This window comes from Cervus canadensis, chromosome 25, assembly GCF_019320065.1.
Source record: "Cervus canadensis isolate Bull #8, Minnesota chromosome 25, ASM1932006v1, whole genome shotgun sequence".
In the NCBI taxonomy this organism is placed as follows: Eukaryota; Metazoa; Chordata; class Mammalia; order Artiodactyla; family Cervidae; genus Cervus; species Cervus canadensis.
This window is the reverse complement of record NC_057410.1, coordinates 49,920,922-49,948,286: the sequence shown is the minus strand read 5'-3', so window position 1 is coordinate 49,948,286 and position 27,365 is coordinate 49,920,922. Positions and strand designations below refer to the sequence as shown.

The following is a 27,365-nucleotide window of genomic DNA, read 5'->3' as shown; positions in this document are numbered from 1 at the left end:
CCCTGTTCCACTTAAGTATGTGTAAGGGATGAAGGCAGGACAGGGAGGCATATGAAAGGTTCAAAATCCAAAGTTGGGCACACTGGAACACTGAGATCTAATCATAGGACCATATCTCACCACAATATTACTAATGGCCTCTTTATAGCAGTTCCTTTTGCCCAGTATATCATGCCTAGATATCAAAGAAAAAATTGCAAAATATACTAAAAGGCAAAAAAAAAAAAAAAAAAAAATTGTTTGGAAAGACAGAGACGATCAGATTCAGATATAGTAGAGATGTTGGAATTATTTAACCAGGAATTTAAAGCAACTAGGATTACACTAGGGGCTTCCCAAGTGGCTCAGTCATAAAGAATCCACTTGCCAATGCAAGAGACATGAGTTTGCTCCCTGGGGGTGGGAAGATTCCCTGATGAAGAAAATGGCAAACCCACTCCAGTGCTCTTGCCTGGGAACTCCCATGGCAGAGGAGTCTGGTGGGCTACGGTTCATGCAGTCACAAAGAGTCAGACACGACTTAGTGACTAAACAACAGCATGATTACACTGCTAAGGACTCTAATGGGTAAAACAGACAGCAAGCAAGAACAGATGGACAAGAAACAGAGCAAAGGAAATTCTAAGAAGAACCAGAATGAAATGTTAGAAGTCAAAAACACTGTTAATGACTTTAACGGGCTCATTAGGAGACTGGGCACAGCTAAGGAAAGATATCTCTTAGTTTGAGGATGTATCAACAGAAAACTCCCAAATTGCAAAGCAAAAAATAAAAATACCGAAAAGAAAACAAATGCCAGAACAGAATATTCAAGAAAAGTGACTCAACTACAGAGGGTTTAATATACACATAATGGGAATACTGTAGGCTTCCCAGACCTGAGACTTGGGTTCAATCCCTGGGTTGGGCGGATCCCTTGGAGGCATGGCAACCCACTCCAGTATTCTTGCCTGGAGAATCCCATGGACAGAGTCTGGGAGGCTACAGTCCCTACGGTCGCAGTCAGTCAGACACAACTGAAGCGACTCAGCTTCCAGACATAATGGGAAAATCAGAAGATAGAGAAATAAACAGAAGAAATATTTAAAACAATAATGACTGAGAAGTTCCCTAAATTAATATGACATGAAACTACACATCCAGGAAGCTCAGAGACTACAAAGCAAGATAAATAACTCCCCTTGCTCCCTCCCCAGTACACCTAGGTATGTAATTTTCAAACTAAGAAAAGAAATGCATCCAACATCTCCCAAGAAGCCATGCAGATAAGAAGACAGTGGAGTGAGAAATTTAAAGTTCAGAGAAGAAACAACCTGAATCTCTGTACCTTGTGAATTAGCCTTCAAAAGTGAAGCAAAAAGTAGAGAATTTCGCAGATGAATAAACTGAGGAATTTTGTTGCCACTACACCTTCTTGCCAGAAAATGGTAAAAGAAGATCTTTAGAAAGAAGAACAATAGCATAGGTAAGAAATTTGCATTTACATTTAAAAAAGGAAAAAGCATTGAAAAAGGAATACGTAAAAGTAAAATTAAAACATATTTCTCACTCTTATTTGGTCTAATAGGTAACAGTTTGTTCAAAATAACAGCAATAATTACTTGATTTCATAATTTTAACATGTATATGCTTTTGTATGCTTATGTATGATTGAAATGAATGACAACAATGATACAAGTGAATGGGGAGGAAAAATTGGAATTTTTTGTTACACAGTATGTGTAATGGAAACAAAGCAGCAGAGTGTTATGCACAGTGGACTTGGATTCGTTGAAAATGTATGTTGCAAAGTGTAGGGCAACCATAAAAAGAGTAAAAAAACATGCAAATGATATGCTAAAGAAGGATAGAAAATGTAATCATATAAAATACTCCATTAAAATCACAAAAGATACAGAAATAATAGAGGGCAACATAGACAAAAAAAAGAATTATAAGGGCAATAAAAAGTAACAAATATGATAGATATTAATCTGATTATATCAGTATTCACTTTGAATATCAGTTAAACTGCACCAGTTAAAGGACAGATGTTGTCAGGGCAGATCAAAAAACATGACTCTAAACTTTTTACAAAAGATCCATTTTAAATATAAAATCATAAAATTAAATAGATGGAGAAACGTTCATTCTCTGGCATTTGAATTCCAGGTTTTGCAACACAATTTACTAAAGAGACTATATTTTCCTTTATTGAATATTCTTGACTCTATTCTCAAATATTAGTTGACTACCATGCATGGGTTTATTTATGAGGTTTTAAATCTGTTCAGTTGGTCTCTATGTCGGTTTTTATGGCACTACCATATTCTCTTGGTTACTACAGTTATGTAGTATAGTCTGAAATTTTAAAAGTTTAATGTTTCCAGCTTTGTTCTTTCTCAAGATTGCTTTGGTTATTCAGGCTCTTTTGTGTTTGTATATGAATCTTAGGATTGCTTCTTTATTTCTATAAAAATTGCCTGTGGAATTTTGATGGAGATTGCATTGAATCTATAGGTAGCTTTGGGTAGTATGGATATATATATTCTACTTTTACCAGCTTTCTGTTTTTATTTTTTAAATTTTTTAAAACCTCAACATGATTCAGCCATAGGTATACATATATTCCCTCCCTTTTGAACCTCCCTCCCATCTTCCTCCCCATCCCACCCCTCTAGGTAGATACAGAGTCCTGTTTGAGTTTCCTGAGCCATACGGCAAATTCCCACTGGCTGTCTATTTTACATATGGTAATGTAAGTTTCCATGTTACTCTTTCCATACATCTCACCCTCTCCTCCCCTCTCCCCATGTCCATAAGTCTATTCTCTATGTCTGTTTCTCCATTGCTGCCTTGTAAATAAATTATTCAGTACCATTTGTCTAGATTTCATATATATGCATTAGAATACAATGTTTATCTTTCTCTTTCTGACTCACTTCATTCTGTATAATAGGTTCTAGGTTCATCCACTTCATTAGAACTGACTCAAATGTGTTCCTTTCTATAGCTGAGTAATATTACATTGTGTATATGTACCACAACTTCTTTATCCATTCATCTGTCAGTGGACATCTAGGTTGCTTCCATGTTCTAGCTATTGTAAAAAGTGCTGCAATGAACAAAGGAGTACATGTTTCTTTTTCAATTTCTGTTTCCTCAGGGTATATGCCTAGGAGTGGGATTTCTGGGTCATATGGTGGTTTTATTCCTAGTTTTTTAAGGAATCTCTATACTGTCTTCCATAGTGGCTGTATCAATTTACATTCCCACCAACAGTGCAAGAGTGCTCCCTTTTCTCCACATCCTCTCCAGCAATTATTGTTTGTAGACTTTTTGATGATGACCATTCTGACCAGTGTGAGGTGATATCTCATGGTAGTTTTGATTGGCATTTCTCTAATAATGAGCGACATTGAGCATCTTTTTATGTGTTTGTTAGCCATCTGTATGTCTTCTTTGGAGAAATGTCTGTTTAGGTCTTTTGCCCACTTTTTGACTGAGTTGTTTGCTTTTCTGGCATTGAGTTGTATGAGCTGCTTGTATATTTTAGAAATTAATCCTTTGACAGTTGTTTCATTTGCTATTATTTTCTCCCATTCTGAGGGCTGTCTTTTCACCTTGCTTATAGTTTCCTTTGCTGTGCAAAAGCTTTTAAGTTTAATCAGGTCCCGCTTGTTTACTTTTGTTTTCATTTTCATTACTCTAGGAAGTGGGTCATAGAGGATCTTGCTTTGATTTATGTCATTGAGTGTTCTGCCTGTTTCCTCTAAGAATTTTATAGTTTCTGGTCTTATGTTTATGTCCTTCATCCATTTTGAGTTTATCTTTGTGTATGGTGTTAGGAAGTGTTCTAATTTCCTTCTTTTACATATTGCTGTCCAGTTTCCCCAGCACCATTTATTGAAGAGGCTGTCTTTGTCCCATTGTATATTCCTGCTTCTTTGTAAAAAAAATAAGGTACCCATAGGTGCATGGGTTTATTTCTGGGCTTTCTATCTTGTCCCATTGGTCTATATTTCTGTTTTTGTGCCAGTACCATACTGTCTTGATGACTGTAGCTTTGTAGTATAATCTGAAGTCAGAAGGCTGATTCCTCCAGCTCCATTCTTCTTTCTCAAGACTGCTTTGGCTATTCAAAGCATTTTGTGTTTTCATATGAATTGTGAACTTTTTTGTTCTAGTTCCGTGGAAAATGTCATTGGTAATTTGATAGGGCTCACATTGAACCTGTAGGTTGCATTTGGTAGTATAGTCATTTTCACAATATTGATTCTTCCTACCCAAGAACATGGAATATCTCTCCCTCTGTTTATGTCATCTTTGATTTTGTTCATCAGTGTCTTATACTTTTCTGTGTACATTTCTTTTGTCTCTGTAGGTAAGTTTATTCCTAGATATTTAATTCTTTTTATGTGGTGGTGAATGGGATTGATTCCTTAATTTCTCTTTCTGATATTTCATTTTTAGTATATAGAAATTCAAGTGATTTCTGTGTACCAATTTTGTATCCTGCAACTTTGCTAAATGCACTGATTAACTCTAGTAATTTTCTGATACTATCTGTAGGGTTTTCTATGTACACTATCATGTCATCTGCAAGCAGTGAGAGCTTTACTTCTTGTTTTCCTATCTGGATTCCTTTTATTTCTTTTTCTTCTCTGATCACTGTAGCTAGGACTTCCAGAACAATGTTGAATAGTAGTGGTGTCTTGTTTCTGATCTTAGGGGGGATGCTTTCAGTTTTTCACCATTGAGAATAATGTTTGCTGTAGGCTTATCATATATGGCCTTTACTATGTTGAGGTAAGTTCCTTCTATGCCCATTTTTTGAAGAATTTTGATTATAAATGGGTGCTGGATTTCGTCAAAGTCTTGTTCTGCATCTATTGTGATGATCATAGTTTTTATCATTTAATTTGTAATAGGATGTATTACATTGACTGATTTGCATATGTTGAAGAATCCTTGCATTCCTGGAATAAAAGCAACTTGATCATGGTGTATGAGCTTTTAGATGTATTGCTGAATTCTGTTTGCTAAAATTGTGTTGGGGATTTTTGCGTTTATGTTCATCAGGGATATTGACCTGCAGTTTTCTTTTTTTGTATTGTCTTTGTCTGGTTTTGCTATCAGGGTGATGGTGGCCTTGTAGAATGTTCCTTCCTCCACAATTTTTTGAAAGACTTTAGAAGGATAGGCATTAGCTCTTCTCTAAATGTTTGATAGAATTATCCTGTGAAGCCATCTGGTCCTGGGCTTTTGTTTTTTGAGAGATTTTTGATCACAGTTTCAATTTCAGTGCTTGTAATTGGGTTGCTTACAATTTCTATTTCTTCCTGAGTCAGTCTTGGAAAATTGGAAAATTTCCAATTCTTGGAAAATTTCTAAGAATCTGTCCATTTCTTCCAAGTTATCCATTTTATTGCCATATAGTTGTTCACAATTGTATCTTATAATCCTTTGTATTTCTGCATTGTCTGCTGTAACCTCTCCTTTTTCATTTCTAATTTTGTTGATTAGATTCTTCTTTCTTTTTTTCTTGATGAGTCTGGCTAAAGGCTTGTCAATTTTGTATATCTTCTCAAAGAACCAGCTTTTAGTTTTATTGATCTTTACTATTCTTTCATTTCTTCTTCATTTATTTCTGCTCTGATCTTGATGATTTCTTTCCTTCTACTAATTTTGGGGTATTTTTCTTCTTCTTTTCCCAGTTGTTTTAGGTGTAACATTAGGTTGTCTATTCAATGTTTTTTTTTTTGTTGTTGTTGTTACTTGAGGTAGGATTGTACTGCTATAAACTTCCCTTTTAGAACTGCTTTTGCTGCATCCCATAGGTTTTGAGTTGTCATGTTTTCATTGTCATTTGTTTCTAGAAATTTTCTGATTTCCCTTTTTATTTCTTCAGTAGCCTGTTGGTTATTTAGAATGTGTTGTTTGATCTCCATGTGTATGTATTTCTATCCTCTGTTCTTTTCATCCTTTTTATTTTATTCTGCTCTTCAGAAGTTATTTCCACCATTTTATCTTCCAGCTCATTGATTCATTCTTCTGTTTCAGATATTCTGCTATTGATTCCTTCTAGAGTATTTTTAATTTCAGTAATTGTGTTGTTTGTATGCTTATTCTTTAATTCTTCTAGATCTTTGTTAATTGATTCTTGCATTTTCTCTACTTTGTTTTCAAGGTTTTTGATCACCTTTACTATCATTATTCTGAATTATGATTCAGGTAGTTTGCCTGTTTCTTCTTCATTTATTTGGACTTCTGTGTTTCTAGTTTATTCCTTCATTTATTAGGATTTCTCTATATTTCTTTTTTTTTTTTTTTTTTAACATTTTGTGTTTGAGGTCTCCTTTCCCAGGGTTCAAGGTTGAATTCTTTATTCCTTTTGGTTTCTGCCCTCCTAAGTTTGGTCCAGTGGTTTGTGTAAGCTTCATATAGGGTGAGATTGTGCTAAGCACTTTTTGTTTGCTTGTTTGCTTTTCCTCTGATTGGCAGGTTTGAGGAAGTTGGTAATCCTGTCTGCTGATGATTGGGTTTGTATTCTTGTTTTGTTTGTTGTTTAGATGAGGCATCCTGCACAGGGTGCTACTGGTGGTTGGGTGGTGTCAGGTCTTATATTCAAATGGTTTCCTTCGTGTGAGTTCTCACTATTTGATACTCCTGATGGTTAGTTATCTGGTATTCTAGGGTCTTGGAGTCAGTGATCCCACTCCAAAGGCTCAGGTCTTGATCTCTGGTTAGGAATGAAGATTCCACAAGTGGTTTGTTAAGTGAGGTTAAAACATATGCCCAATAATGAGAAAGCAAAAAGGAACCCCAGAAAAATTGCAGTTACAATATCAGGCAAGTAATAATTAAATAATGGAATATATACATACACATATACACCCATGAGCAAAATCAAACCATATCAACAAAGATAAAGTACAGTATCAGTGAACAAAGGAAATAAAAAATTATATTTACTAGTTAAGAACAAAACTAACTAAAACACAAACTGGAAAAAAAAAAAACTAAAGCAAAGTGCCAAGTGGTGAATAAAGTAATGAAAACAAAACTAACAAATACATTGAGAGGAAAGAAAAAAAGAAAAGAAAGAAAGAATAGATATGCAATGTTAAATAGAGGTAGATTAAGAAAATTTATGCACATTAAAGTTCACCTGCAAGGAGAAAAGAGCAGTAGGAAATGCAAACTAAGGAATAAATGTAGAAAAAAATATAAAAAATTTTTAAAAATTAAAATTATTAAAAAGTGAAAAGTAAAAAAAAAAAAAAAAGGAAGGAGAAAGAAAAAAGAAAAGAAAGGCAAAATAAAACAGGAAAACTCCACAGAACTGCAAAAGCCCAATCTAGACTGACCAGGTGAACAAAGGAAACCAAAAATTATATCTACGAGTCAAGAACAAAACTAACTAAAGCACAAACTGGAAAACAAAACTAAAACAAAGTGCCAATTGGGGAATGAAGCAATGAAAATAAAACTAAAAATACATTGAGAGGAAAGGAAAGAAAGAAAAGAAAGAATAGATATGCAAAGTTAATAAACAGAGTGGGGAGAAAAAAATCCAAAAGAATCTACAGAACATCAGAATGTAAGAATAATAAACGTTTTCTTGAGTCACTGCTGTCAGAGTCCTTTCCCTCGCTGGGAGCCACAGTCCACCTCACCTCCCTAGGATGCCCTCCAACTCTGCACTGATCTCTGGACCTGCCGTGGGGGCAGCTCAGAGTCTAATGTGGTCCTACTCCTGTGTGTTCTTGCCTCCAATGTCCACGGCTATCAGAACTAGTGTGTTTTCTTCTGTGGGAGCTCTCAGTGACCTTTTATATATTCCATAGACTCAGAGTCTGCCTAGTTGATCGTGTGGATTTAATCTGCAGCCTGTACAGCTGGTGGGGAGGTTTTGGGTCTTCTTCCTTAGCCACACTGCCCCTGGGTTTCAATTCTGGTTTTATTTCCACCTCTGCATCCACTGGGGTTTGCTCCTGAGGCTGCCCTGGGGGGCTTGGATTGGCCTTATGAGGGCCCGGTGTGGAGGTGGTGCAGCTGCTTGGGTCGCAGGGGTTCTGGCAGCTCCAGGTACTCAGGGGGGTTGGCGGCTCGGGCAGCAGGAAATGCAGTGCTCTAGAAGGTATGGCAACCGGTATTGGCCAATACGCTCCGGTATTCTTGCCTGGAGAAGCCCCCAACAGAGAAGCCTGGCAGGCCAGTCTACAGGGTCACAAAAAGTTGGACATGACTGAAGAGACCCCGCATGCATAGACATAAGATCCCCACCCCCACCCCGCCCATGGCCACTCTGCCCCAGGGCGGGTTGAGTGTGAAGGTGGAACAGCTGCTTGGCTTGCGAGGACGCTGTTGGCGCCAAGCATTCAGGGACACGGACCGCCTCCACGGCAGGAGTTACGGCCCCGCCAGAGTCTTTTCTCGAGCCTCTTGGAGCTGGTGATCAGAAGTCCTCTTTGGCCAGTCTTTCTCCATATCTCCACCTGTTCAGGCACTTAGAGGGCTCCCTTTCCTGGGACCTTTCTCTGTTGTTCAGCACATCAGGGACACAGAGGCCCCCTGGCTGGGGTCCTACTCTATAGATCAGGCATCAGGCACTTGAAGGGGCACCTCGGTGGGGTCCTACTCTGTAGTTCAGTGCGTCAGGCATTTGATGGGCCAGCCTCTCTATTGTTCAGCTTCTGATGCTGGCTTGTGGGGAGAGGCTGTGGTGATGGCTCATGACTCAGCAGCAACATCTCGCTTCCATGGCTTCCTGGCCTTCCTCCACAGGCATTTCCCACCATAGTCTCCTCCCTCACATTCCCTGGATCTGTCTCTCCACAGTCAACAGCAGCCCTTTCCCTGGGATTGCTCCATAATCCCTAAACTCCAGGCCCAGCTTCTGTGCCTTCCAGGGGACCTGCGTCCCCGTCCAGGATATGTGTGGTTACAGTGAGGATCGTCTGATTCTCATTCCATTTAGGCGGCCACTGATCAGCTGTTTCACTCTCAGCCTTAAATGTTCCTCCTCTGACTCAGACAATTGCCCTGATGTGGGGATCAGACTCCGGCTTCAGTTCCCCTACCCACCAAGGGCAGGTCCAGTCCTGCTAACACTCCTGCTTTTCCCCCAGTTCTTTCATCCTACCGAGTTTTGCGTGGTTCTATATATTCTTTTCCATGGGTCAGGTCCTCCTGTCTGTCTTAGCTGGTCTTCTGCATGCACTTCTGTGTCTGAAGATGTATTCCTGATGTATCTGTGGAGAGGGATGTACTCCATGTCCATCTACTCCTTCACCATCTTGTTCTCCCTAGTATGGATATTTTAGCAATATTAACTCTTCCCATCCATGAACCCGGACTATCTTTTCATTTATTTTTGTCTCCCTCCATATCTTGCATCAATGTTTAATAGTTTCCAGTGAACACACTTTTTTATCTCCTTGGTTATATTTATTCCTAAGAATTTTTTTAACTTTTTAGAATGTTATTGTAAATATTTTCTTTCTTTCTTTTTCAGACAATTTATTATTAGTGTATACAAAAGCAAACATATCTTATTTATGGATAGTTGCTAGATCGTCTTCTTATGAGGGGAACTTTAGTTGAGAATGACCTATTTAATGACCAGTGTTGCTGTGCATTATCTTATCTGCTTTCTTAGTGTACTCATTATTATATGACCAGCAAAAATTATAATAAATGAAATACTGTAATGTAGAATTGTTTTGCCTGCAGTGATGACACTGATGGTTCAAAGATGCCTACTCCAAGTTACCTCTTGACTGTTGAATTATTTAATGCATTTCATTGGAAGTGCATCTATCTTTACTATAATTTTTGATACTAATCATTTCTTCTGTACGTCTCTAGAGTTCAGTTTTCTTTTATAAATAGAAAGGTCGGTAAATCCTGTGTTTTAGATGATTCAACAATAAAGGTTAAGTGCTATATTACTGTCAAAATGCATCAGGGATATCAAAGAATATGAGGAACATACTTGGATTCTGTTCATCCCAAGATAATAAGAATGCCAACACTGATAATCGGTTCAGAAAAGTCAGAATTTAAAGAACAAAATGACAATGTAGAAATAATTTTAAACAAACATCTCTCCAAGTAAATGTAAATTAGGCACTTTGCCAGAATCAAAGCCTTATGGCCAAAGTTTAGACTTAGTTTTTTGCCTTTGGCCCCTGGACGCAGCGATACTTGTTTATTCCTGCAAAATACTTGTGCAATAATAACTTTGAAGAGAAAACTTCCTTGCAAAAACTTGGGCCAATCCTTGTATTCAGGGCTGTTGCTTTTACAGGTTCATTGCTAAATTTGAAAAAGGTATCCTCTCTGGGAAGATGAATTAGAAAAAGGTATAGGTTTCCTCAGTGCTAACACAGCATTGCATCAAGCAGCGTGTTGAGAGAGTTTTTAGCTTCACCTGGCTCCCTTGACTGAGGTCCCCTGTGCAGGACACAACTTTCATGATAATAATAAGCTTGGCCTGTATTTATTTTCCTTAAATTCACTTTCTTCACAATATAATGTGAAGAAAGGCTTAGTTAAATACAGAAGTGCTATTTTAGTTAAATGTCTTGATCATTATTTTTGTTACTTGCTAACTTCTTATTTTCCTTAAAATTTGATCCAAGTATAATCCTTTTAACCTTATGCACTTGAAGTAACAGCTCGATGGTAAAGAATCACCTGCTAATACAGGAGACACGAATTTGACCCCTGGATCAGGAAGATCCCCTGGAGAAGGAAATGGCAACCCACTCCCGTATCCTTTCCTGAAAACTTCAATGGACAGAGGAGCCAGGCAGGCTATAGTCCATGGGGTCACAAAGAGTTGCACACAACTCAGTGACTAAACAGCAACAAACCTTTGTTTTCTTTAAAATTTGATCCAAGTATAATCCTTTAAACTATGCATTTGAAGTAATGGTAAGTTCCATGAGAAGAAAACAAACTATGAAACCCAATATTTCCAGCTATTTTAACAAGTATGCTTCCATTGTGTTTTTTTTTAATATTAATAAACTGTCACTGAAAATGTGCATAATCTCAAATATCATTTTCAGCACTATCAAATGGCAAAATATGCAGTACTTCAAAGGGAATTTATTTCTTGATTTTCAATGCCAGGATACAAATATACTTCTTTTTAAGAAAAATGACAGAAGCCACTCGTTGTTCCTCTGGATGATAATTTACTATCCAGAATTATGTCCAAGCAATTTGTGACTCTCACTATTGTAATACTACATAAAACATAGCTTTGATTTGCATTTCTGTAATAATTAATGGTATTGAGCATCTTTTCACGTGCTTTTTGATCATCTGTACATCTTCTTTGGAGAAATGTCTATTTAGAGAGCTATTACCTCACACCAATCATATGGCCATGATTAAAATGTCTACAGATAATAAGTGCTGGAGAGAGTGTGGAAGTAAAAGAACCCTCCTCCACTGTTGGTGGAAATGTAAATTGTTACAGCTACTATGGAAAACAGTGTGAAGTTTCCTTATAAAATTAAAAATAGAGCTACCAAATGATTCTTCAATCCCACTCCCAGGCATATATCCAGAGAAAACCACAATGCACTTCAGTGTTCATTGCAGCACTATTTACAATAACCAAGACATGGAAACAGTCTAAATGTCCATCTACAGATGTACCAAATTTTCTTTATTCCTGAATGGATAAGGAAAGTATGGTACATACATAGAATGAAATATTGTTGTTGTTAAGTCGCTAAGTCATATCCAACTCTTTTGTGACCCCATGGACTACAGTTCACCAGGCTCTTCTATCCATGATATTTCCCAGGAAAGAATACAGGAGAGGATTGCCATTCCCTTCTCCAGAGGATCTTCCCAATCCAGGGATCAAACCTGTGTCTCCTGCATTGGCAGGCAGGTTCTTTAATCACTGAGCTACCTGAGAAGCCCAGAATGAAATGCTACTCAGCCTTAAAAAGAATAAAATAATGCCATTTGCAGCAACATGGATGGACCTAGAGACCATCACACTAAGTGAGGTAAGTCAGACAGAGCAAGACAGACATCATATGATATCACTTATATGTGGAATCAAAAAAATGATACAAATGAACTTATTTACAAAACAGAAACACACTCACCAACTTAGAAAACAAAATTACAAATACCAAAGGGGAAAGGTGAAGGGGATGGATAAATTAGGAGGTTGGGATTAACATATACACACCACTATATATAAAATATAATCAACAAGAACCTGTTGTATAGTATGGGGATCTTTACTCAGTACTCTGTAATAACTTACATGGGAAAGAATCTGAAGAAAAGAATAGATGTATGTGTTGCAGGTTTACTTGCTAAGTCATGTCCGACTCTTGTGACCCCATGGACTGTATTCCACCAGGCTCTTCTGTCCATGGGATTTCCCAGGCAAGAATACTAGAGTGGGTTGCCATTTCCTTCTCCAGGGGATATTCCCAGCCAAGGATCAAACCCATGTCTCCTGCATTAGCAGGCAGTTTCTTTACCAGCTGAGCCACCAGTAAAACATATGTATAAGTAAACCACTTTGCTATATACCTGAAACTAACACAACTTTGTCAACTATATGCCACTGTAAAATAAAAATTTAAAAAAAAAAAAAGAAATTATAATTCCAGTGCGCAGTGTAGAGTCATAAGTTATATAATCAGACAGCCTAGACTTAAATCTTTGCCTGACAGCTTGCCAACTGTGTGATGTTGGACAATATCATAGCTTGCCTTCAATGTATTCTGTTTGTGAATAACAGAAGTCCAAAAAATGGATTCCAGGGTTCAAAATTTCTTCTATTATAAAGGTGTTTTGTTTTCCCTTTGATTTTTCTGTATAGAAAAATTTTCTCTCTTTTCAAGCCCTCTCATTTTGTCTAAATGGAGTAACAGACATATAACTAAAGTTCTTAAGCTTTTAAGAAAATTAGCAATATGTCAAGATTCATTTTAACTTTTGTCTTCAGGTTATTAAAGCATTTTATACCACAATTTCATCTGTAAAATGGGGCCAATACCCATTTTAGATTATTTACAAATGTTGTGATTTTATAACTGTATGTGGCACTAAACAGTAAGCACTCAATAAATCATAGTTGTCACCGTTAGCATTCCTGTATTTCACAGAAATGCAAAAGCTCATAAAACTTGGGGAGATTTTTGTTGATTTCATAAGAATCACATTTTTTGACACATTTTTAAAGCTATGTGCAGTCATCTGGGTCTTATATATCTTATATTTGTATCCTTACAAATTTGAATAAATGTCAAAGCAGAAGAATAAATTCCATATGTGTAGATTTAGTTCAGAATAAGTGATACAGACATACTTAATTTTAAATGGAAAATTCAGTGAAACAAGGAAAAATAAAAGTAAATGATGATACGTGGCCATCTGGAAGAAGAAAAATATTATGTGTTATTATTAGACTCTTTTTAAAATTACCAGGTTTGTGTACTGCCTTCTCAGAACACACTTTGAGTGTTAAGAGGAGGAGTTGTTAGTGCTGAAGTAATTATAATGAGGGTGTAAGTTTCTGTAGGTGGAAGACAATGTATTATATAGAGATATTTATTTCAGGCTTAGAATAATATTTTATTGAATTTAGATATTTAGGTAAAGCTAAAGTCTCTCTTCTGGAGAAGGCAATGGCACCCACTCCAGTACTCTTGCCTAGAAAATCCCATGGATGGAGGAGCCTGGTGGGCTGCAGTCCATGGGGTCGCTAGGAGTCGGACACGACCTGAGCAACTTCACTTTCCCTTTTCACTTTCATGCATTGGAGAAGGAAATGGCAACCCACTCCAGTGTTCTTGCCTGGAGAATCCCAGGGATGGGGGAGCCTGGTGGGCTGCCGTCTATGGGGTCGCACAGAGCCGGACACGACTGCAATGACTTGGCAGCAAAGTTTCTCTTCAGTGTGAAGCACAGGACTGACCCAAGATAAAGGCGCATCATACTTTCACTGTGGAGAGTTCTTTTTGTTTATAGAGAGTGTTAATGAAGCATATCAAGAGACAGAACTTATCTTGTGGGACATACAAATCCGACCTTGTGTGAACTACAAAGACAATTTCATCATCTTCCTTTAATAATTTACATGTCTCATACGTTTATTGGGCTTCCTTGGTGGCTCAGTCGGTAAAGAATCCACCTGCCAACGCAGAAAACGTGGATTTGATCCCCAGGTTGGGAAGATCCCCTGGAGAAGGAAATGGCAACTCAATCCAGAATTCCTGCCTGGAAAATTCTATGGACAGAGGAGCCTGGCAGGCTGCAGTTCATAGTGCCACAAAGAGTTGAACACGAATTAGCTGCTAAACCACCACCAATATCTTTATTATCATAAAATATTAGTAAGAATGCCTTAGAGACTTTTAATTTAAAGTATTAAATGCTGTCAGGGAGTTATACTCAATATTTTTAATAAACTTAGGAAAAAGAATCTGAAAGAAAGAAATATATACATACACATACATATATACATATATATGTGTGTCTGTGTATATATGTGTGTGTGTGTGTGTGTGTGTGTGTGTGTGTGTGTGTGTAACTTACAGGCTTTCACAGGTGGTGCTAGTGGTAAAGAACCCGCCTGCCAATTCAGGAGAGGTAAGAGATGTGGGTTCGATCCCTGGGTCGGGAAGATTCCCTGAAGGAGGGCGTGGCAACCCACTGCAGTATTGATGCCTGGAAAATCCCGTGGATAGAGGAGTCTGGTGGGCTATGGTCCATAGTGTCACAAAGAATCAGACATGACTGAAGTGACTTAGCACACATCTGTATAACCGAGTTATATGCAATGCACTTGAAACTAACATGACATTATAAATCAATCATACTTGAAAAAAAAATGAATGCTGTATACTTTTTTCTAAGAGAATATAAAATAATGTCTCCATCACTCTGTAAATAAGTACTACCCTTTCTTTCTTCTTTAAGCAGTTCTACAATCTGATTGCTACACACCACTATTCAATGTTGTTTCCGCACTGTTATAAAACTTGTGTGGAGGGTCTGTTAGTTTCACTACCCAGAAAAAGAACTATAGTATCATAATTTTAAATATGGTCACTAGTTTATCATCAGACTTAAAGAGCTCTAGACTAACAGCTAATTTGTAACAGTAGATTTGACATGAGGCAAGATATTTTTTTAATTAAAGATTTCATTTTTTTAGAGCAGTTTTAACTTTACAACATGATTGAAAGGGAAGTACTGAGATTTCCCATCTACACCTTTCCCCACGTGTGTAGCCTTTCCCATTATCAACATTATTCACCAGAACGGTATGTTTCTTGCAATTCATTGACACATAATCATTCAAGGTCCATAGTTTACCTTAGGATTCACTCTTAATATTGTATGGATTTGGGAAAATTCATATAGTCTATGGGTTTGGGGAAATTATAATGACATATACCCATCATCATAGTATATAGAGTATTTTCATGGCCTTAAAATTCCTCTGTGTCTTCCTAGCTATTACTCCTTCACCACTGTGCCCTGCACTGTTGACATATTTTTTCTCCTAAGGCCTTCAGTTCACTTCAGTTCGGTGGCTCAGTCATGTTCAACTCTTTGTCACCCCATGGACTGCAGCACTCCAGGCTTCCCTGTCCATCACCAACATCCCTGTCCATCATGTCCATTGAGTCGGTGATGCCATTCAACCACCACATCCTCTGTCATCCCCTTCTCTTCCTGCCTTCAGTCTTTCCCAGCATCCGGGTACTTTAAAATGAGTCAGCTCTTTGCATCAGGTGGTCAAAGTATTGGAATTTCAGCTTCAACATCAGTCCTTCCAATGAACACCCAGGACTGATCTCCTTTAGGATGGACTGGTTGGATCTCCTTGCAGTCCAAGGGACTCTCAAGAGTCTTCTCCAACATCACAGTTCAAAAACATCAGTTCTTTGGTGTTCAGCTTTCTTTATAGTCCAACTCTCACATCCATACATGACTACTGGAAAAACAATAGCCTTGACTAGATGGACCTTTGTTGGCAAGGAAATGTCTCTGCTTTTTAATATGCTGTCTAGGTCGGTCATAACTTTTCTCCCAAGGAGTAAGTGTCTTTTAATTTCATGGCTGCAATCACCATCTGCGGTGATATTGGAGGCCAAAATAAATAAATAAATAAAGTCTTCCACTGTTTCCACTGTTTGCTCATCCATTTGCCATGAAGTGATGGGACCAGATGCGATGATCCTAGTTTTCTGAATGTTGAGTTTAAGCCAACTTTTTCACTCTCTTCTTTCACTTTCATCAAGAGGCTCTTTAGTTCTTCTTCACTTTCTGCTATAAGGGTGGTGTCATCTGCATATCTGAGGTTATTAACATTTCTCCCAGCAATCTTGATTTCAGCTTGTGCTTCCTCCAGTCCAGCGTTTCTCATGATGTACTCTGCATATAAGTTAAATAAGCAGGGTGACAATATACAGCCTTGACATACTCCTTTTCCTATTTGGAACCAGTCTGTTGTTCCATGTCCAGTTCTAACTGTTGCTTCCTGACCTGCATATAAGTTTCTCAAGAGGCAGTTGAGGTGGTCTGGTATTCCCATCTCTGATGAATTTTCCACAGTTTTTTGTGATCCACACAGTCAAAGACTTTGGCATAGTCAATAAAGCAGAAATGGATGTTTTTCTGGAACTCTCTTGCTTTTTTGATGATCCAATGGCTGTTGGCAATTTGATCCCTGGTTCCTCTGCCTTTTCTAAAATAGCCTGAACATTTGGAAGTTCATGGTTCACGTATTGCTGAAGCCTGCTTGCAGAATTTTGAGTATTACTTTACTAGCATGTGAGATGAGTGCAATTGTGCGGTAGTTTGAGCATTCTTTGGCATTGCCTTTCTTTGGGATTGGAATGAAAACTGACTTTTTCCAGTCCTGTGGCCACTGCAGAGTTTTCCAAATTTGCTGGCATATTGAGTGTAGCACTTTCACTGTATCAACTTTTAGGATTTGAAATAGCTCAACTGGAATTCCATCGTCTCCTCTAGCTTTGTTTGTTGTGATGCTTCCTAAGGCCCACTTGACTTCACATTCTAGGATGCCTGGCTCTAGGTGAGTGATCACACCATCATGATTATCTGGGTCATGAAGACCGTTCTTGTATAGTTCTTCTGTGTATTCTTGCCCACCTCTTCTTAATATCTTCTGTTTCTGTTAGGTCCATACCAATTCTGTCCTTTATTGTGCCCATCTTTGCATGAAATGTTCCCTTAGTATCTCTAATTTTCTTGAAGCGATCTAGTCTTTCCCATTCTATTGTTTTCCTCTATTTCTTTTCACTGATCCCTGAGGAAGGCTTCCTTATCTCCCCTTGCTATTCTTTGGAAATCTGCATTCAAATGGGTATATATTTCCTTTCCTCCTTTGCTTTTTGCTTCTCTTCTTTTCACAGCTCTTTGTAAGGCCTCCTCAGATGGCAATTTTGCTTTATTGCATTTCTTTTTCTTGGGGATGGTCTTATTCCCTATCTCCTGTACAATGTCACAAGCCTCTGTCCATAGTTCATCAGGCACTCTGTCTATCAGATCTAGTCCCTTAAATCTATTTCTCATTTCCACTGTATAATCATTAGGGATTTGATTTAGATCATACCTGAATGGTTTATTGGTTTTCTCTACTTTCTTCAATTTAAGTCTGAATCTGGCAATAAGGAGTTCCTGATCTAAGCCACAGTCAGCTCCTGGTCTTATTTTTGCTGACGGTATATGGCTTCTCCATCTTTGGCTGCAAATAATATAATCAATCTGATTTCAGTGTAGACCATCTGATGATGTCCATGGGTAGAGTCTTCTCTTGTGTTGTAGGAAGAGGGCCCTATGTGGGCCCTATTTGGTGCTGAGTGCTGCTGTCCGCTGGGAGAATGGTGGACGTGTTTCCTGACCTGCCCCCACGGCCCTCTGCTGCTCTTAGGGCTGATACAGCACCCCCTGCTCCTGACTTAAGGCACCACCACTCCCTTCCCCGATCCTGGAAAACTGCTGGTATCCGAAGCTGGTGCTTAGATGTCTGGAATCCTTAGTATTTATCTTTATGCAATGTTCTAAGTTGTAAGCTAGGAAAATGCTTATTTTCTCTTTGATGTTACAGTCTTCCAGAATGGATACTAAACCTTTATGTTCTGATGTTTTACAAGGACACAACTATAGCCTTTTTTGCCTCTGTATTTCAAACATGAACCCATGTGAGTGACAAGCTAGGGAAAATTGTCAAAAAAAAAAAAAAAATTTATATACTCAAAACAACCATTCTTTCCCTTAGGATAGCTTTTCTTCTAGGAATCTCTTTGGTTCCTCATGCAAATGACACTGATACTAATATAAAGAATCCACTAATATTTATTCAAGTATTTTTATGTGTCAGGCATTGTTACAAGCACTTTAGTGTGTGTTGAAGAAGGCAATGGCAACCCACTCCAGTGCTCTTGCCTGGAAAATCCCATGGATGGAGGAGCCTGGTGGGCTGCAGTCCATGGGGTCGCTAAGAGTCAGACACAACTGAGTGACTTCACTTTCACTTTTCACTTTCCTGCACTGGAGAAGGAAATAGCAACCCACTCCAGTGTTCTTTCCTGGAGAATCCCAGGGACGGTGGAGCCTGGTGGCTGCCGGCTATGGGATCGCACAGAGTCAGACACGACTGAAGTGACTTAGCAGCCGCCGCAGCAGCAGCATTCATTTAATCTTTATGACACCTTGAGATTCTTAGCAGAAAGTTTTATTTTCATTGCAATGAAAAATGCATGAGATGTTTCATCCTACTTTATATACTTGCTTTAATGCATACTTTACTAATATTTCTAAGTTATAATCGCATAATGCCCAAGTTAAAATTTAAAATTAGGCCAAAGTGAGTCAAAAACCCATCAATGGTTTGAAAGGAAAACTGTAGTAGATGCAAAGCAAACACTATTTTGATACATAATGCATATAATAAGAAGGGTTAAATTTATAACGTAAGGAAGAACACAAATGCAGAAGACAGTACAAATATCATCTAAGTAAAAATAAAGGCAAATACGTCTGTAATGGATTTGGAGTAACAATCTAGAAGTTCCTAGATCCTTTTATAAACTAAGTCTTTGTTTATCTAGTTAATTTGGCAAATATTAATTTGGCATACATATGAGTTCAACTATTTGTTGAGATTGTTGTGAGAATCAGTATGAACCGCCTATTTCTGGAAAAGTTCAAAAGAATACTCAAATATAAGCTTGTCAAAGTAATTAATGTAGGACATCTTGTGTTTTGTGATAACTATATGTGTCAAACATTTTGAATTAGAGTGGATGGAGTTACAAGATTTTTTTCCATGCCAGAATCAAGGAAAGCTTTATGTAGAAAAGGGACCATCCGCACTTTGATTTGAGACATAAGTAAAGATTTATCAGGTAAAGAAATGTAAAAATGAATCAGAAGAAAACAACATGAAACACTTGCTGACAAAAATCAAATCAGGAAAAAAAAAAAAAAAAAACAGATAAAATCATGGACTTTTGAGAGTAAGGACCAGAGATTAAAACACACTCAATGCTTAAGCTGAGTTGTCTTATCGACCAGGTCCTGGAGAATATCAAGTTATAATGTTGTGAACTTTAAATATATGTTATATGTCAATTATATCTCAGTTTAAAAAAATAAAAATAGGGAGTCCACAGAGGTCTTCAATATAGGCTTTGTCTATATTTTAAAAGTTTATAATCATAGCAGTCATTAGTGAATAGCTAGCTGTGTGTCACAAAAAGTCATACAGGTATTAGAAAAAAATTAAATGTTTTTCCAAATCAATGACTCCTATTAAACTACCTGAAATTTACTTCACTTCTTTCAATTAAATCCTTAAGGGCTTCCAGGAAAAGCAACCTATTAACTTAGCCACAGTTAATGGCATTATTTAATAAACCAGTAGAGCCAATATATAAAAGACCTACAGGAAGAAAACATAAACGGCATTAATTTCAGTGGAGAGAAATAAATACACAAAACTTCATGCTACCTAGAAAAGCAATGGGGAAGACTCCAGAGTTACATTCAGGTAAGGTACACCAGCTCCCTGCAACAGGAAATGATACCCATATCTTACAGCTAAGGAAAACGAATCAGTCAATGCCTTGATAGATTTTTTAAAAGTTACACACTCAAGAGGGTGTAACTGAAAACACTTTAATAATAATGGATATAAATTAAGAGGTAAAGGGAATAGAAACCTACTAAAGGTGGCACTAGTGGGAAGGAATCCGCCTGCCAGTGGAGGAGACTCAAGAGAACCCAGTTAGATCCCTGGGTCAGGAAGATCCCCTGGAGTAGCAAGTGGCAAACCACTCTAGCATTCTTGCTTGGAAAATTCCATGGACAAAGGAGCCTGGTGGGCCAAAGTCCATGGGGCCGCAAAGAGTTGGACACCATTTGTGAGCGACTGAGCGCAAAGAAAATGGTTACCAGTTCCAGACCCAAAGGGGCAAATAGAGGGCATGGTGTACCCAGAGCCCAGAGGGAAAAGAGTCTTAGGACAAAGGCTGGGACAGGAGCTGGAGCTTAGCTCTGATATGTGGCACAGTGGTACCATGGAGAGGTACCTGGGCAGAGAAGCATAAATACAGTCTCTTTTCCTTCCCGCCTCTGATCTCCTGTCCATGCTTCTTGACTTCTATAGATAGATAGTAAAATCTGTCAGAAATCAAGAACAAGAAAGCCTAGTTAACCAGTCTGCAGAGGTCAACCTTCAGAACCATGAATTAGGGCAGAGAAGGGCAAGGAGAAGATACAGAAAAGCAAATGAAGAATAAGTAGCAAAGAGACACAGTGATAACAAAGACAAAAAGGAGGGGTGAGAGTCACTATAAGGAAGTCTGGGTAACTATGGACTTTCTTAGTGGAGACTGGGAAGAACCTGACTGCAAGTGGGAAAGGGGAAAACTTGTGTCCTCTTTGAGATTTCTGGAATGTAAGCAGATAGAGCAATGCCTTTGTTTGCATTGTCATTTGCTCATTTAGGTACATTAGTATTTTGTTGTTGTTTGTTTAATACTATGATTAACAACAATAAAATAAAAACAACCTTACAGTTTCTTCACTTTTCCATCCAAATTGTTGTTATTCCTTCCTCAAAATATTTGGTATTTGGCATTTCATTGTAAGAAGCATTGTAAGAAATATTGAAATATCTTACAATTTCATTGTAAGAAATATTTGGTATTTCACTGTAAGAAGAAAGTTAGTATATTCCAACTTAAACATCAGCATGAATTTACTTATAATGTTTAGGTTCTTCAAAACCATGTGATTTTTTAAAAACTCATATAGCTAAGGCATTTCCAGTAGGAGCCAGATTATTTTTTATTATTTCCACTATGATTTACTAATGTTCTTAGGTTAGTTCATTTGTTTTTTGTTTTGTTTTTTTACCCAAAGACACAATAAAAACATTTAAAGTTAATAAATGTTTTTGCTTTAAATTCATTTTTTTGATAGTAGGCAATAGTCAAGAAGTTTTTATTTAAAGAACACTGGAAGTAGTTACTCGTGTTTATAAAATATTCAAGCATAACCTATTTAATTGTTAGTCTTTCACTGATTAATCACTCAACAAATATTTACTGAATAATTACTTGGGCCATTTTTAGTTGCTCGTGGAGACACAGTTCTCATTCAATCTCTTCCTCTTTCCCTGTCTTTCTGTGTAAACAGACTACCTAAAGTAACTTGAAATATAGACAGAGTTTATAACATATATGTATAAAACATAAAATGTAAAGCATAAATTAAGGGTAAGAAAAAATAGTATAATAAAAGCTACATCTTGGGTGAAAATGAAACAAAATGCTATAAGCCTGAAATCCTGAAGTTCCCTCTCATCTGATTTCTGTATACCTCAGCTAAGAGCTATTTCATTCTTGCCACTGATAAGGCCAAAAACCTGAGTTATCTTATGACGGTTCTTTCTCATAAGCCCATATCCAGCCAAATACAAACTTTTCCAACTCTGCATTTAAAGCATATTCATAATTCCACTTGTAGGATGACTCAAAGGGTTTTTTAGATGGAACTGGTCTCTGTGTAGCACACAATGGTTTGCACACTCATTGACCAAAATTCAGCCACTGCTCAAATCTAACTTGCAGAAAGTTTGAAAAATATGATCTAAGTGTGTGTCCAGGAGAGTAGAATGTGGGTTTTCTTTTTTTAATTATTTATTTATGTATTTATTTATTTTTTCAGTGGGTTTTGTCATACATTGACATGAATAGATTTACACGTATTCCCCATCCCGATCCCCCCTCCCACCTCCCTCTCCACCCGAGGGTTTTCTGATTAATTAGCAGTCTGTGACACATTTCTTTATGGCTGATAAAGGGAAAGAAAGACAGAGGAAGGAAGGAAAGTAGGAAAAGAAAGAAAAAAAGAGAGACAGAAAGAAAGGAGAGAGGGTAGGTAGGAGGGAGGGTGGGAAAGAGGGAGAAAACGAAAAACAAAAAGCACCACTGAGACTTATACACAGATGCCTCCGAATCGCCACATGGTGGCAGTGGCCAGAAATGGATAACAGTTCTGTCACAGAATAATTTAGGGGTGGCCCTCAGGGATGCAGAAGACAGTATCTTAGTGGGAAGAAATTGAAGGTGATATATTTCTTCTTTGCTTGAAAGAGAAAACAGTATGTGGGGCATATCAACAGGGACAAACAATTTAACACAATAGGAAATTGGAAGAAAAAATGTGTGGAGAATCTGTGGAAAAGGCTTTCTGGAAGAAATACACATTTAGAACTCTCAAAATCACCCACAATATGAGATATATGAGGATCTTGCATGAATGCTTGCCAAAGGTCCTGTGTCCTGTGATAGTTATTTAAGAGATGACCTACAGTATCTTCTAAAAAGTGGATTATAATTAGTTCTTTTCCCTAGTCATGAAAATACTTGTTCTATCTCCTCATGAGTAATGTTGCCAAGACAGCAGGGATGAAGCTTACACAAGGTTCAACAACATGGACTTCTCTTCAGTTTGCTGAAAGGGCTCAGGCCCCATCTCAAATGGATAGAGGGGTCAGCAATTATTATTCACTGGAATCTACACAATGATGATAAAGAGTTGCCTTCCTTCACCATCAAGATTCTACCTGCATTATCATCCATAGACTGTAGTTAACAGTCTCTCTTAGTCACGGTATCTCACATAGCATTTCTTCTCAAGAGGGAAATCCTTCCAGGGCTAATTAATTAAGACAAGGGGCTGAATCTGAAGAGTTTTATTAATCTTGCCATGTTTTCTAAAATCAGAAATAGCTTTCTTATAGAAAAAGTGAAACGGTTTGCTAAAGATCAATTAATGGTATCCTGTATTTTAAAAGATCTAGTAATACTGGGGTGTGATCCAACAGGATTTGCCTTTGAAGAAGCTATGCATGAATGGTGCCATTATATGATAGTTAGACTTGATCACTTTTACATTGACTGAACCACTCACGAATGTTGACTTCCTGTCTATGATGGACTTGTGTTTTAGAAAGTTTAGCATCTAAGAGAAGAAATCTTCTATGAGGGGTCATGACAATACTTCCATTGAATTCCTAGTTATGATACCATTCTGCTGTTTGAGATTCTTTTTGACACCAAATAGACAAAATGCCACTGAATCACCACATGGTGGCAGCGGCGAGAAATTGACAACTGTTTCATCACAGAATAATTTAGGGGTGGTCCTCGGGGATACAGAAGAGACAATATTCTCTTGGTAGGAAGAACTTGATTACACAGCTCTTCTTTGCTTGGAAGGAAAAATAATGTGTGGGGCATATCAACAGAGAGACAATTTAACACAAAAGAAAATTGGGGAAAATGTAAATTTGTGAAAAAGACTTTCTGGAAAGGGAAGATTTTGGAGGTGCAGTGACCAGTAATAAATATGAGGAAAGAGAATCACTGCTATCTACTTCTGCCTTATTGACTATGCCAAAGACTTTGACTGTGTGGATCACAACAAAGTGTGGAAAATTCTGAAAGAGATGGGAATACCAGACCACCTGACCTGCCTCCTGAGAAATCTGTATGCAGGTCAGGAAGCAATAGTTAGAACTGGACGTGGAACAACAGACTGATTCCAAATCAGGAAAGGAGTACGTTAAGGCTTCATATTGTCATCCTGCTTATTTAACTTATGCAGAGTGTATCATGAGAAATTCTGGGCTGGATGAAGAACAAACTGGAATCAGGATTGCGTGAAGAAACATCAATAACCTCAGATATGCAGATGACACCACCCATATGACAGAAAGCTAAGAAGAACTAAAGAGGCTCTTAATGAAAGTGAGAGAGGAGAGTGAAAAAATTGGCTTAGAGCTCAACATTCAGAAAACTGAGATCATGGCATCTGGTCCTATCACACATGGCAAATAGATGGATAAACAGTGGAAACAGTGACAGATGTTATTTTGGGGGGCTCCAAAATCACTGCAGATGGTGACTGCAGCCATGAAATTAAAAGACATTTACTCCTTGGAAGAAAAGTTATGACCAACCTAGACAGCATATTAAAAAGCTGAGACATTACTCTGCCAACAAAGCTCTGTCTAGTCAAAGCTATGGGTTTCCAGTAGTCATCTATGGATGCTGGAGTTGGACTACAAAGAAAGCTGAGCGCCAAAGAATTGATGCTTTTGAACTGTAGTGTTGCAGGAGACTGTTGAGAGTCCCTTGGACTGTAAGGAGATCCAACCACTCCATCATAAAGGAAATCAATCCTAAATATTCATTGGAAGGACTGATGCCGAAGCTAAAATTCCAGTACTTTGGCCACGTGATGTGAAGAGCTGACTAATTTGAAAGGACCCTGATGCCTAGAAACACTAAAGGTGGGAAGAGAAGGGAATGACAGAGGATGAGGTGGTTGGATGGCATCACCGACTCAATGGACATGGGTTTGAGTAAACTCTGGGAGCTGGTGATGGACAGGGAGGCCTGGCGTGCTGCAGTCTATGACGTCGCAAGAGTCGGACATGACTGAGCGACTGAACTGAACTGAAGAGTAGACAGGGGGCGCATGTGTCTGGAGATGAAAAGATACTTTAGACCATGTCCTAATACTCCCATGACCACCAAAACTTTAAAGAAGACTGATGGCTCATAGCAAACACCCTCTTCCAACAACACAAGAGAAGACTCTACACGTGGACATCACCAGATGGTCGACACCGAAGTCAGATTGATTATATTCTTTGCAGCCAAAGATGGAGACGCTCTATACAGCCAGCAAAAACCAGAGCCGGAGCTGACTGTGGCTTGGATTATGAACTCCTTATTGCCAAATTCAGACTGAAATTTAAGAAAGTGGAGAAAACCACTAGACCATTCAGGTATGACCTAAATCAAATCCCTTATGACTATACAGTAGAAGTGAGAAATAGATTTAAGGGACTAGATCTGATAGACAGAGTGCCTGATGAACTATGCACGTAGGTTCATGACATTGTGCAGGAGGTAGGAATTAAGACGATCCTCAAGAAAAAGAAATGCAAAAAAGCAAAATGGATGTCTGAGGAGGCTTTACAAATAGCTGTGAAAAGAAGAGAAGCGAAAGCAAAAGAGAAAAGGAAAGATGTACCCATTTGAATGCAGAGTTTCAAAGAATAGCAAGGAGAGATAAGAAAACTTTCCTCAGCGATCAATGCAAACAAATAGAGGATAACAACAGAATGGGAAAGACTAGAGAGCACTTCAACAAAATCAGAGATACGAAGGGAACATTTCATGCAAAGATGGGCTCAATAAAGCAAACAAGTGGTAGGGACCTAACAGAAGATATTAAAAAGAGGTAGCAAGAATACACAGAAAAACTGTACAGAAAAGATCTTCACAACCAGATAATCACGATGGTGTGATTACTCACCTAGAGCCAGACATCCTGGAATGTGCAGTCAAGTGGGCCTTAGAAAGCATCACTATGAACAAAGGTAGTGGAGGTGATGGAATTCCAGTTGAGCTATTTCAAATCCTGAAAGATGATGCTGTGAAAGAGCTGCACTCAATATGCCAGCAAATTTGGAAAACTCAGCAGTGGCCACAGGACTGGAAAAGGTCAGTTTTCATTCCAATCCCAAAGAAAGACAATCCCAAAGAATGTTTAAACTACTGCACGAATGCACTCATCTCACACGCTAGTAAAGTAATGCTCAAAATTCTCCAAGCCAGGCTTCAGCAATATGTGAACTGTGAACTTCCAGATGTTCAAGCTGGTTTTAGAAAAGGCAGGGGAACCAGAGATCAAATTGCCAACATCCATTGGATCATCGAAAAAGCAAGAGAGTTCCAGAAAAACATCTATTTCTGCTTTATTGACTACGCCAAAGCCTTTGACTGTGTGGATCACAATAAACTGTGGAAAATTCTTCAGAGATGGGAATACCAGACCACCTGACCTGCCTCTTGAGAAACCTATATGCAGCTCAGGAAGGAACAGTTAGAACTGGACATGGAACAACAGACTGGTTCCAAATCGGGAAAGGAGTACGTCAAGGCTGTATATTGTCACCCTGCTTATTTAACTTGTATGCAGAGTACATCATGAGGAACGCTGGGCTGGAGGAAACACAAGCTGGAACCAAGATTGCTGAGAGAAATATCAATAACCACAGATATGCAGATGACACCACTCTTATGGCAGAACTTGAAGAAGAACTAAAGAGCCTCTTGATGAAAGTAAAAGAGGAGAGTGAAAAAGTTGGCTTAAAGTTCAACATTCAGAAAACTAAGATCATGGCATCCGGTCCCATCACTTCATGACAAATAGATGAGGAAACAGTGGCTGACTTTATTTTTTGGGGGGCTCCAAAATCACTGCAGATGGTGACTGCAGCCATGAAATTAAAAGACACTTACTTCCTGGAAGCAAAATTATGACCAACCTAGACAGCATATTAAAAGGCAAAGACATTACTTTGCCAACAAAGGGCCGTCTAGTCAAGGCTATGGTTTTCCTAGTAGTCATATATGGACGTGAGAGTTGGACTATAAAGAAAGCTGAGCACCAAAGAATTGATGCTTTTGAACTGTGGTGTTGGAGAAGACTCTTGAGAGTCCCTTGGACTGCAAGGAGATCCAACCAGTCCGTCCTAAAGGAGATCAGTCCTGGGTGTTCATTGGAAAGACTGATGCTGAAGCTGAAACTCCAAAACTTTGGCCACCGGATAGAAGAGCTGACTCATCTGAAAAGACCCTGATGCTGGATATGATTGAGGGCAGGAGGAGAAGGGGTTGACAGAGGATGAGATGGTTGGATGGCATCACCGACTCAGTGGACATGAGTCTGAGAATACTCCGGGTGTTGGTGATGGACAGGGAGGC

General features: G+C 38.3%; 1 long non-coding RNA gene across 1 annotated transcript; it reads right to left on the bottom strand.

Annotated features, from left to right (window-relative positions):
• Positions 1–6,525: 6,525 nt before the first annotated feature.
• LOC122427549 lies at positions 6,526–26,996 on the bottom strand. Its single transcript, XR_006265437.1, has 3 exons — positions 26,954–26,996; positions 18,173–18,178; positions 6,526–6,648 (listed from the first exon to the last, which is right to left on the bottom strand). It is a non-coding gene; the product is annotated as an uncharacterized LOC122427549 (long non-coding RNA).
• Positions 26,997–27,365: the final 369 nt, after the last annotated feature.